This window comes from Ammospiza caudacuta, chromosome 7 (assembly GCF_027887145.1).
Source record: "Ammospiza caudacuta isolate bAmmCau1 chromosome 7, bAmmCau1.pri, whole genome shotgun sequence".
Lineage (NCBI taxonomy): Eukaryota > Metazoa > Chordata > Aves > Passeriformes > Passerellidae > Ammospiza > Ammospiza caudacuta.
Genome location: NC_080599.1, coordinates 21,917,790 through 21,929,932, shown reverse-complemented (window position 1 = coordinate 21,929,932; position 12,143 = coordinate 21,917,790). Strand labels below are relative to the sequence as shown.

Sequence of the window (12,143 nt, the reverse complement as noted above, 5' to 3'; positions counted from 1 at the left end):
TTGGAGAATTATTGTAAATAAAGTGCATGTAGTTCTTAGTATAAAAAGCTAACACCACCCAAGGGTGGTCACTGTGCCACAATTCGACCTGCTGGACAGATATTAACAGGTCAGAGAAAGAATGGAACAGATCAGAGAAAATAAACAACCTTGAAAAGCAGAACTGATGAATCTCAACAACTTCTTTGGTCACAGGGCTGAGAAAAAGACTCTCTAATACCTCAAGAGTCACTTCAACGACAGAAACCTGAGATAAGCTCATCTGATTTCAGCCACTGCCTGGAGGTTTTCCACAAGTCCCTGCTGTCTGAAGGAACAGAAAGCCATGTCTCAAAGAGCACACCATTAAAAAATGCCTGGCTTATAGATGGGGAAATTGGAGGCCACAAAGGTCTTCTGCAGGGGAGTTGTGGTGGTTACCAGCCATGAATCTGCCTTCCTGCCTAGCTCTGAGCCTTATGGGATGCTGGGAACTTCAGAAAGAGGTTCTTGGTGAGGAGGAGCTAGAGCAGACCCTAAAGATGAATGTAGGGCCTGGACCCCTCAGCATGTGCATGCTTATGATACTTGTGTTTGGGAAAAACTTGTGAAACAAAGTAAAGTCAAGGCAAAAAACGGCATCACATCCATCCCACCCTGCAGAAGGGTGACCCTAGAGAACAAAGGAATCATGGAACTGGCACTGGAATCATGGAGCTCTGCAATGCAGCAGGTGTGGGAAGCAGGAACTGGGGCAATGAGGCTCCAGATCTTGGTACCATACAGAAGAATGGCTGGAGCCCAAGTCTCCCCAACAAAGCCTATAAAAACTTTTTCCAATAAAAAAAGAACTCCCCCGCTGAAGTGGGTCTTCACCCACAAGAAAACTCTCCCTGAACCAGCCTGGTTTCTGTTCCATCCAAGCCTTTTTAAATTTCTCAGACAAATGAATCACCAGCAGCATTTCCAGCCTGGGTTTGACTGCAAAACAATTGCATTTCTCAAAGAAATAACACACTGTGTGGGTTTGGATGGTTCCCTCTGAGGAATAAGGGAGAGGGAATAAGAAACAAAACAAAGTAAAGCAACCTGGAGGGGACGTGCATTTTAAAACCCATGAACAGTTTTAGCTTTCAAATAATCCAAATAAAGAAAAAATGGTTCACATAGTTACTTCCACAAAAATAATTCTGTCACCTCTATTCTTTGGTGATATCACATGAAAAACAAAAGAAAATCTCTCCACCTCTGAGACACCAACCTGACAGCAGCTTGACTGCTGAAAAGGGGCTGATGCCTCCCCACAGGGCTCCAAAAGAGGATTTGTGTGTTGGGCCTCTCTGCATGCTGCTTTCTGTTCCAGCAAGAGGCCTGACCTGTCCAGACTCTGCTCCTTCTCTTCACAGAGGATCATTTCAGACATCCACCTCTAGTTCCCTGCCCTGGGCTGGGGGCATCACAGCTCCTTATCTCAGCAGCTCCCCTTGGCTCTGTGAGCTGCTGCATGGACATTCCAGAACCCATCCAACCTGCAGAACCTGACCATCAAAACCACAGAGCTCTGAGCAAACACAGCCTCATTAGGAAGATATACAAGGGATATTATATTTTTTTAGGAATTAAAAGATATTTTTGCTGTTGTTTTCACTGACTTGTAGAGCAGAAAGTTTTCTATGGATGTTGGTATCTGTGCTGAAGGTGCTCAGACTCTTGCCTTATTTTTTTCCAAACATACAATCCAACTCCCTCAGACACTGCAAGAAAGTGGCTGACTGCTTTTGTACCTCTCCCTTCTCACCACCACCAGTCACCTGAAAATATGGGGCATTACTTCTAGTCTGGGGCTAGCAATTCTGGATTGGTTATACTAGATTTGACTTACTCCAAAGTGTGTCAAGTCAGCTGAATATCCAGTGCCAAACATTCTGGAGAAGTTGCCTGGCTTGTGTTAGCATGCTGAGGGATTGGAAAAAGCTGTTTACCTAGAAGAGAGCAGTAACACACAGCTGTGCCTCTTTACACCTTTCCTATCTGAACATAGGATAAGTTTTTTGGAGCAAGTCACTGCCCCAACAGCCCAAGATCTGCTCCCAAAGCAGCTCACACAAAACACCTGCAGCCAGCAACCGTGTGCTCACATTGCCAGAGCCCTGCAGCAGGGCTTGGATGGGGAGGGCAGCCTCTGGAGAAGAGCAGATGAATAACAAGAATATATAAAATATGTAGTGGCTGTTGGAGAAACCAGCATCACTGCTTCCCAGAAAAAGACAGGCAGCCTGAGGGGATTGGAGGGCTGGACCATAAAGTTGGTGCCAAATGAGCCCAGATGCCCCAGCCCCAACCCTCCAGCAAGACTTTCCTGAGCTCAGCTTACCCCCTCCCTCTGCCCCCTGCCTTTAAGACAGCGTGCAGCACGACAGCTGGGAAACCCAATCTGGTCCAAATTTTGTTACAACCCTGCTGGTTTTTATTCTTGTTTACCAGCATTAATTTTAATGGCTTTGCCTACATTAACTTTGTCCTGAACCAGTTGGAGGAAAATTCCTGCTCACTTGCCTTCTGGAGAACAGACTGGGTAATTTTCCCTTGTCATTTAACAGCCTGCCTGGGCTGCTCAGGAATGACAGCCACACTGGAGGGCAATAAACTCCCCAAGGCTGGGGGAGGAGGATTTACATATCCCTGAACACACTGCCCCTTCTTTGCTCACTCTGGGTCTTGGCTTGTGCTGGCCCAGCAAGTGGAAATTCCTTCCTCCTGTTCAGCATAGAAAGGAACTTTCTGAGCCTGATGGAAATTTCTTCCTCCTCCTTTTCAACATGGAAGGGAGCTACAGAGCCTGCACCAATGCTTTCATACAAAGTGGCAACCGCGCCAAGTCTGGGCAGCTTTGGGCTGGGTTTGCCAGCAGCCAGTTGAGTCTCATTTTCCCTGGGAATCACTAAAAATGCCTGTAAAACAGTCTGGGGGAAGATAATGGCACTAGAACATGCACGGAGAATGTTTCAGAGAATTGGGGAGCAGGAAGATGCCTCTGCTCTGCAATGCCCAACTCTGCCCATGCTGGCAGAGCTGGGCACCATCCAACAGACGGTTTCTCTGTGCATCCCTTGTGTACAGCAGGGAGCAGAAATGAGGATGAGGCAGCGTCTGACCCCTCTCTCATCTCTGTTCCTTGCAGCCACCATCCTGTAGGAGACATCACAACTCCATCCAGGCTGTCTCTGACACAGAAAGAAAGATTGTCCTTCCCTCTGCTCACCAGATGCTGAGTGTGGTCTCACTCCTCTCTCCAGCACAGAGAGGTGTGGTGGCTCTGACCATGGAAAAGAAGGTTAAGGAAGGAAAAGAAACACTCAGGTCTTTCTGCACCTTTCTCTCCCCATTAAAAAACAAGCTAACAGATCTCTCCACCAAAAAAATGCTAGGGTCTGATTCAGGCATCTTTCCAAAATTTTCTGTCTCTGCCAGCATAAAAAAGGAATACGGCTAGAGCAAGTGAAGTTATTTGTTGTATCACATGATGCCCATACTTTAAAAGTACAGATGTTCCCTCCATGCTCCAAGGGGTGATTTGGAAGACAGAGGACTCAGAAACTCCTACTCCATCCAAGCACAAGCACCTGGGCTGCTGTAGAGGGAGGGTTGCCATGGAAAGATGAGGAAGGCAGCAGTGAGGTGGCTGGAGTATTCCCACCAATTATCATGAAGAATTTTGACTGCTCTGCTGTGTTTCCTGCAACAGCCTAGCAACCACCCCTGAAGTGTTTCTTACATGTCAGAGAAGCCTTAAGCAGGGTCACACACCCAGAAAGCTGCAGGAGCAGGGAGGGCTGGGTCTGCAGGCAAAGCCCTCTGGGCATGGACACCTCATTTCCTGCTCCAGGAAACTCCTGCATGAGGGACAGGCAGTTGGATGGACATCAGAGCAGCAAGAAGAAGAGCTGAAAAAGAAACTAGAAGTCCCACCTTCATGGGGCAGAACAGGGCAGCTTGTCATTGCTCAGTTCAGGGGTCCTGGGTAGAGAATTCACATCAATGGCAATCTCTTCTACATACAAGTGAACTTGTCCATAGGTTCACTTCAGAGGCACTGCTTCCACCTGGACTCCTCCTACTCTGACCTAATAAAACAGAAGAAACAAGAGCTGCAAGATACTTTGCACTGAGAGGTTTCAAGATTGAGAGGCCACAGCATCCTACCCTCCTGCAGTCCCTGAGACAATGAAAAGGCAGATATTCCACATGTGCCATTCTGGCCTCTTCCACAAGAAGGCCACTTCCAGCTGACAAAGAACAGCTTCTGCCCATTCATTAAGTTCTTGGCATTAACCAATTTCTCTCCAAGCAAGCCATAAAACCCAAAGCTGCATGCAAGGAGCATCCTAAAATATCCTTGTAAATCTCAGCCACCACACTCATTAATTACAACCCAGTGATAGTTCAGGCCATTAGTTCTGGCTGATAACTTCATTTATTCCCACGTTAATTCTTGATGTCAGTGGTTATCTCATTACCACTCTATTACTTACCCACTTAATCCATCACTGCAAGCCAGGCCAGACAGGAGGAGCAGAGCTTGCCCTGCATCTGTTGGGAGATGCATCAAGTGCAGAGCACCCAGGAGTCACAAACAAAGCACTTGTCATCTGCAGCTGAGCTTACAACTATTAAGAGGAGGAAATGACACAGATGAGTGTTGTCAGGAACACAGACACATTCCAACATTGAAAAATTGTGGATATTGAGGATTGGGCTACCTGTTAAATCATAGCCAAAAGCTTTGGAAAGAATGGAGGCAGTATTAGCAGTCATGAAGAAAAATTATATTAGCTCTGCCCTCCTCCTCCTGGGACTCTCATTCCTCCAGACCCCAGGTTAGATTCAAACCTGTTAGGCAGTTTGAAATGGCAACTCAAAGTATGGGCACTAGGAGCTGCTACCTGCTGAATGCTCCAGAAAACACACAGGCATCACTGCAGAGACCATGAGCCCCGAGTGTCAGTGAAAATACACCTTAAATGTGTACAGATATAATAGTTCTTAGCATTCCCACACGTACCCAGCTGGAGCTCCTCTTGTGTGGTGAGCAGGCACTTCCAAAAATGTGCTTTATTGCATTTACTCCACCCCTGCCTGTCCAGGACTTGCTCCACCTGCTGTTCCCATCCCATGGGTCTGACAAGGGTGTTTCAGCCTAGTGAGACCCTCAGCCTTTCCCTGTCACATTCCCTCCTTCTTTCCCCAAACAGTCTTGCTGGAGACAGCATTTCAATCTTCCCCTGCTTGACCCAGAAAAAGGGGAGCTGTTTGCATGTTAGCAGGCTGTGAAACCAAGCTGTGAGCTGGGGAAAGGGTTCAGAGAGACATCTCCCTTGCAGAACACAGCTTCTCTCCAGAGCAAGCAAAGCACTTGTGCTCCACCCCAGTGTGATGCCCACACAATATCAGGGCAGGTGGCTGGTTTTCCCTGCCCGGAGAAGCTGATGCCACAAAAGCAAGGTAGAAAAAGAAGACACAGCTCCAAGATCATGTCAGTAGTGAAATATCAAAGATTTCCTCTGTGATCAGGAACCCCCCTCCAGCTAACGTGCCCATGCTGGCAGAAGCAGGCTCCGAATGGTGCCGTGCCAGAAGGACTGACGGGGCAAGCCTGCAAGATGCCACAATCAGATGTAATTAAAACACCTTTGCTACCCTGCTTTCCATTCTCTCAGCAATAAAATCCATTACAGAATTCAGTTAGAAAATTATTTAAAATGTCCCTGAAGCCAAGTTGTTGACACCAGTGTAGACAGATGGATTTTGATACACCCTTGATTAAACAGCTTTCTGCAAAAGGCAAAGAGGGCAGGAAGGGAGCTGGGTGATGAGCTGGAGGACCATCCTAGAAACAGGGGCTATTCCCCAGGGAAAACAAGTGCTGCTGGAGGAGAAAGATGCCCCATCTACCAGCCAGAGGCTAAAACAGCATCATCCCCCTGGGAATCAGGCTGCAATCCTCTGCTCCAGTACCAGGCTCCTGTCCCTGTGCTTCCTGCTCACAGTCAGGCTGGCAACACCACACACATCACTTTTTCTAGCCTCTGATTAAAGGATGCAGGGAAAACAAACAACAGAAAGCCTCACACAGTGCTCAGCCCCTAGCAGGGTCAGCAATACTTCCATTTCCCATGGAGTTACACATCCCAGTGGAATTCTGCAGGATGCAGTAGGGGACTGTCTCCAAGAACAGTTTTCCCCAGAGGCATTCATGACATCTCTGTTCCTCATTCTCTCACACACAGATGCTCTTGCACAGATAAGGATTGAAGTCCTTTGGCACAGAGGGGCAAAGATAAAGTCTTCTCCCTGGCCATCTATTTATATCAAGCTGGTAGGAGCTCGTTATCTTGAAGGTCTCTGACATACAGAGCTGCAATCAGCCATCAGGGTGGAAAGTGATTAGGGGTGGGCAAAAAGGAGCCAAAACCACATTAACCCTCTTTTCTCAGGGAAAAAAGGCAAGAAGGAAGGGTGCTATAACCGAGTGTGGGCAGCTGCCCTGTCCAGCTCTTGGAGAGAAGAAATCCAGGTGGGACAGAGGGTTTAAGCACAGCTCAGAGAACAACCTGAAGAGCCAGGGCTGAGGGGAAACACCTCTTGAGCAAGCACAGAGGCTCTGCAGGCCAGGAATGCTGCAGGCACAGGTGTGGGTTGTGGAGCTACACAAACCACTGACCACTGCTTACCAAATGCTCTGAAGCTGCTGTGACCTGGCAGCAGAGGTTTGCAGGCATGTCCCATGAAAAAAGGGGCTTTCCCACCCCATTCCTCAGGCTTTGTGTGCAAAGATGTTTGACCAAAGGCTCCAGATCAGGAAGGAATTATAAATCAGAAAGTATAAGACACTCAGTCCCACCAGCTCCTGCAGTAATAAAGCCCCTGGTCCATGCACAACATTAATATCTCATTACTAATGTACATCAGATGGTTCAAATTTCCCCTGCTCCCTCCCATGGCCTGAAAGAAACTGAAGCAAGCAGCAAGAACCTTCTTATTAAATAATAAGAATCTACCTTATTATTTCTCTGGAACTTGCCTGTGAGTGCAAGCCTGAAACTTGGGAGCCCTCGGCTGCTTCATTTCATAGGCAGTTTGAGACTGAGGTGGCTTCTGGGGCCAGCCCTGTGTTCACAAGCACAGTACCACTGATCCTCAGACCTGCAAACAGCTGAGGGGCTGCTGGGATCCCTTCTGAGCCATCAGAAATTCAGCCTCAAGTTAACCAAGGCACAGCCCAGGCACTGCTGCAGCTCCACCTTCCCTGCAGCCACTCGGTCTGGGTAAGGATAATCTTGTTTCCAGCAAGAAAGCAAGGGTTTGTAAAACATGCTCACCAGTGCATTTCAATTATCCACATTTTTAAACACTGTTTCACACTCCATGAGAGTACAATCACACCTCAGACAGGGCTGCCTCTTCACAGGGTATCACAGCCACTCTGTTTTTTGCAACAGACCCTGTTTTTGCACTGGGGAAAGGTTGGGGGGGAAGAACCTTTATCCTAAGGATGCCTTAAGCAAAGTCTCACATCTTTTAAAACACAGTGAGAAGGTCACATTTATTGCTTAGCAACTTTTCTCTTCCAAAAGTCATGGCCCCAAACTTACCATGGCTGTGTAACACAGAGCTGAGGGAGGGGCTGGTCCTTGCCCTGGTCTCTGACAGCTGAGCCTTTTATTCCCCCTGCAAACAAACCACATCAGCTGAGCACCACCAGGGAAGTAGCAGGACCAGAGCAAATTCCCAGAAAAAGCCTTGGCAGTGTTCCTCCTGCTCTGTGAGATGGAGTAATGGAGCACGACACATGGAGCAACAGAAGCTGAACAATGCACGTGTTCCTGCAAGGAGAATGAGCAATATTAGAGGGGAGAGGAAGGCGCTTGCTAACAAATATTTATTAAAACACAATCTTATCCTCATCCGACCCTCATTCTGGTTAAAGAAAAAGGGACAGGCTGCCATCACTGCTGGGGCACCCAGGCAATGTCACTGACCATCCTGTAGATAATTGCCCAGGAGCTCCCACAGCCACCTTGTCACCTTCCCTCCAGCAGCCTGGGATGTGTCACTTTAAGTCACCTCCCCCAGCCATGGCAGGGAGGGTGGAACAAGATGATCTTTGGGGTCCCTTCCAACCCAAACCACTTGAGGATTCTATGGTTGTTTTAACTCTCCAGGCTCCCAGAGTCCTCTGACACAGTCAGAGCATCTCCCAGTCCTGACCAGCCAGCTCACTGTGCCCTCTTGCCATCTTATTGCAGGGGTTCCATACTGTTGTCTCCTTATCACAAGAGTTTCATACCCTGGTGTTTCCCATGAGCAGCTCCTCAGAGCACTGACTCTTCTTCACAAAGCAGCCAACTGACCCCAGTCCCCCTCTCACCCAGCCACCCCACTCTTTTATGGCACTCTTCTTCTCATTGCTTACAGCTGTGGCCTGTTAAGTCACGCCTGTTCCTAATCTTTGATAACTGGCCCAGCTGAAACTCCTTAGGGGTAAGATTACTTTCTACACTATCTTTATTTTCTTATATTCTATCCCCCTACATGGCCTGTCAGAAGGACACTCAAGTCTTGCACCCCCACAGATCTCCTTCCACCCACATGCCTTCCACAGAGATCACCTAGGGATGTGCTTCCTTCCCATTCCCACTAGCCAGCATGCTCCATTGTCCTGGCTCAGGACATCCATAAAGAGGAGGGGAAAATCTCCTGATCTCAGTGGGATTTGGGGGCTTCAAAACCCAACAAGTTTAGGCCCCAAGTGTGCCTGACCTGCTAACAGCTACAGCACTTCACAGGAGCACAGGGAATCATGGTTTGGGTTGGAAGGGACCTTAAAGATCATCTTGTTTCAAGCCCAAGCTGTGGGCAGGGATAGTTTCTATTAGACCAGAGTTTAGAGACCGTAAGAATAAGAAATTTTGGGAAATCTAGACGCATGCCAAATGGCTGGACAGGCTCCTGAAATGGCTCAGCAAGCAATGAGCTTGGTGCAATGTCCCCATCAGTCACTGGCTATCAAGCCTAATCCCATGGCATAATAACATTCCTTGGGTATGCTTTACATTTAAAAAGTAATGAAGAACCAGGGTGGAAAAAATGCTGTGATGGAAGGGAAGAGTTGAAATTCAACCCCTGTAAGAAGCCCCAAAGACAAAAGCACATTTCACATTCTGCAATCTGTAAGAGAGTTGATTTTCTGTTCCTCAGCTTCAATCACCTCTTTGCTAGTGAGATTTGGCACTAGCCCAGGTCTCCTGAGGAAGCAGAGGCAAGGATTTTCCGAAGGATTTGTCACCCACATCTCCTCCCACAGCGCTTCCTTGGGGTTTTTTTAATGAGCAAGGCCCTCTTTTGAAAAAAAATCTGCCTTTAAAAGATGAGGCCATGCCCATGAGAAACCCCAGGGCAATATTTCTACCTCAACCCCACCTCCAAGCCTCCTGCTTGCCTGCAAGCCCTGCTGCCCTCCACCTGCTTAAGGAGGATGTTTTCATTATTGTTCAATTTGCAGTGAGTTTAGCTTAACGTCCTTCATTGGATTATTTTTATATTTAATGTCCTCTCCTCTCCTCCTCTTCTTTTTATAGACTGGTAATCCAAGTCCCTTGGCAAGGCTGAGTAATCTTGATCAGATTTTAATCAAAGTAAGCCAGATCCTCAGCTGCCAGTATTGATGCATCTGCCTTTAAATATTTGAACGATGCTGATTTACCCCAGCGAGGCACAGGCTCCATCCGTTCAGGAAATTTAAATTCCTTCCCAGGCATCAAGCTAAAACAACAAGACAGAACAAGCAACCTGCTGCGAAGGGGTTTTAGTTTATAAAACCAATACCCAGGATTTCAGAACTAAATGAAAATCTGAGATAATCCCTCCCCAAATCCAGCCTGGGAAAAGCACTCCGGACAGATAAGTATCAAGTAACTTCTTAAAACACACTTTTTCCTTTTATAAAAGCTTTCATCAAGTCAGAGCCAAAGGGAAATTACCCACAAGGCCTCATTCCTTGACATGACCCAGAGAATTCATGTTTTCCACTCTTAGAAAATGCTTATTTTACCCAGGCAGGCTTTCTCCAGGATGGGCCTGCTTCTGCTTTGTTCAGCAATGACCCTTGCACCTCTGCCAAACCCCAAGCATCCAAAATCAGTATATTAGTTGGAAAATAATGAGATTTCTGGAATACAAAATGTTGGCTCCATTTTCCTCAACTTTAAAGATGACATCTGCCAGCTTCCCTCCACAGATTAGAAAGCAAAACAAAAAGCACTTAGATGAAAAAGAGCCTCATCTAATCGCCTGGCTCCAGGAGATGAGTTTGACATACAGACAGGGGCTGTCCCACAGAACTTGTGGTGCCCAAGTGGTGCCAGAAATAGATGATTGCCTCAAATACACTGCTGAAAGCAAGACAAGCCAGTTATCCTGATTTCCTTACCCAGCTGGGGGTGAGCTCCTCAGAAACAAGAGGGATTTCTCAGGTTCTCTGAGACAGGTGTTACACAAGCATCACCTGAGGAGTTGTAACTCCAGACCCTCAGAATACATCTGCATTTCCATGCCTACTGCTAGAATGCTGTAAGGTCTCTAGGGTGTGTTAGATCCATGCCCAGTCCTGAACAGGAGGAGAACTCAAGGATCTCAGTCCTTCCTTCCCTCAGGAGGTTCAGGGCTGCTTTTCCAGCTGTTGGCTGGACCCCCCTTCCTTCCTCCTCCAGCCAGGCTGGCCTACAAGCAACCATAAAAAATTCTCTCTTGTTCATGACTCTCTTTTGCCATCCTGCTTCACAAGCAATGCCTCAGCTTTGCCCTCCACACCCCAAAGTCAAGAAGGAGGAACAAGACCAATGAGGAGCAGCTGAGGGAGCTGGGGCTCTTTAACCAGGAGAAAAAGAGCCCCTGGGGGGATCTGCTCACTCTCCACAATTCCCCAATTAGCCAGGTAGGGGTCAAGCTCTGCCCCCAGGGAACAAGGATGGGACAAGAGGAAGTGGCCTCAAGCTGTGCCAAGGGAGGTGAAGATTGGATATTTGGAGAAATTTCTTCACTGAAAGGGTGTTCAAGCACTGGAACAGGCAAACCAGGAAAATGGTGGAATCACCATCCTTAGATATGTTCAAAAAACCTGTGGATGTGGCACCTTGGGACATAGTTTAGTCCACAAGACACTTGGGGACTTTTTACTGCTGGGTTAACAGCTCGACTTGATGATCTAAGAGGTCTTTTCCAACATAATGAGTTCTATTAGTTTATAATTGCCCTCATGCAAGAGCCCAGCTGCTGAACTGCACTTGGATCCATACCATGTCCTCCATGCAAGTCCAGGAAAAGCAGTGACCATTCTGCTGAGCAAATACTGCAGGATTAGGTGCTGCCTTGAGAGAGACAAAGCCATGGCACAGTGCCCTTAAGATGTTATTACTCAGTAAGGGGACCAAAAATGAGTGGGGCCTTAGAAAAACATGATGGTTGTAAGGATAAATTACAGAAAAGCAGAACTAGGGATGGAGAAAAACCAAGGGCTTTGTTTCTTTCCCCATGGCTGTTCCACAGTTCTGTGAGGAGAAGAGCACTCCAGTGGACACAACCCCACCAATTTCACCATTAACAGGCACATTAAACCAGGCTGTGAACAGTCTCATGAAGGAAAGTAGAGGGGTTAACAAGCTCCAGCTCCTGCAAGCAGCAGACATCTTTTGTCCTTTCCCATTAGCTCACCCGAGCATCCCTGATCCGAGACACAGGCTCCTACAGCAGATGGCCTTATTAGTGTCCCTGTGTGGTGACAAGGAGACCACCACAGGTGGCCCAGACAGCAACCAAAGCGCTTCACCCCACTTGCCCCAAAATAGGTTCAAGATCATGCCAAGGGCAGCCAGGATCAGAGCACAGAAAGATGTCAGGCGCAAGTGGTCCAAGTCACCCTCGTGTGTCTCTGTGCTGTTCCAGGCCCAGCTGGAATTTGTTGTCCAGTTTGGGATGCTGATCTTCCAGACGGTGTGAGCAACTGGAGACAGTCCAAGGGAAACAGACAGCAGTGACTGGAAATCTATAGGAGACAGTTGGCAAGGAGGGGTGGAAAGCACTGGTGGTGCTCAGTCTAGAGAGGATGG

The 12,143-nt window shown here is 47.6% G+C and overlaps 1 long non-coding RNA gene across 1 annotated transcript; it reads right to left on the bottom strand.

Annotated features, from left to right (window-relative positions):
• Positions 1–3,957: 3,957 nt before the first annotated feature.
• Positions 3,958–8,386, bottom strand: LOC131560342 (uncharacterized). The gene is made up of 4 exons (XR_009274959.1): positions 8,327–8,386; positions 7,632–7,862; positions 4,512–4,646; positions 3,958–4,103 (listed from the first exon to the last, which is right to left on the bottom strand). It is a non-coding gene; the product is annotated as an uncharacterized LOC131560342 (long non-coding RNA).
• Between the last annotated feature and the right edge of the window lie 3,757 nt (positions 8,387–12,143).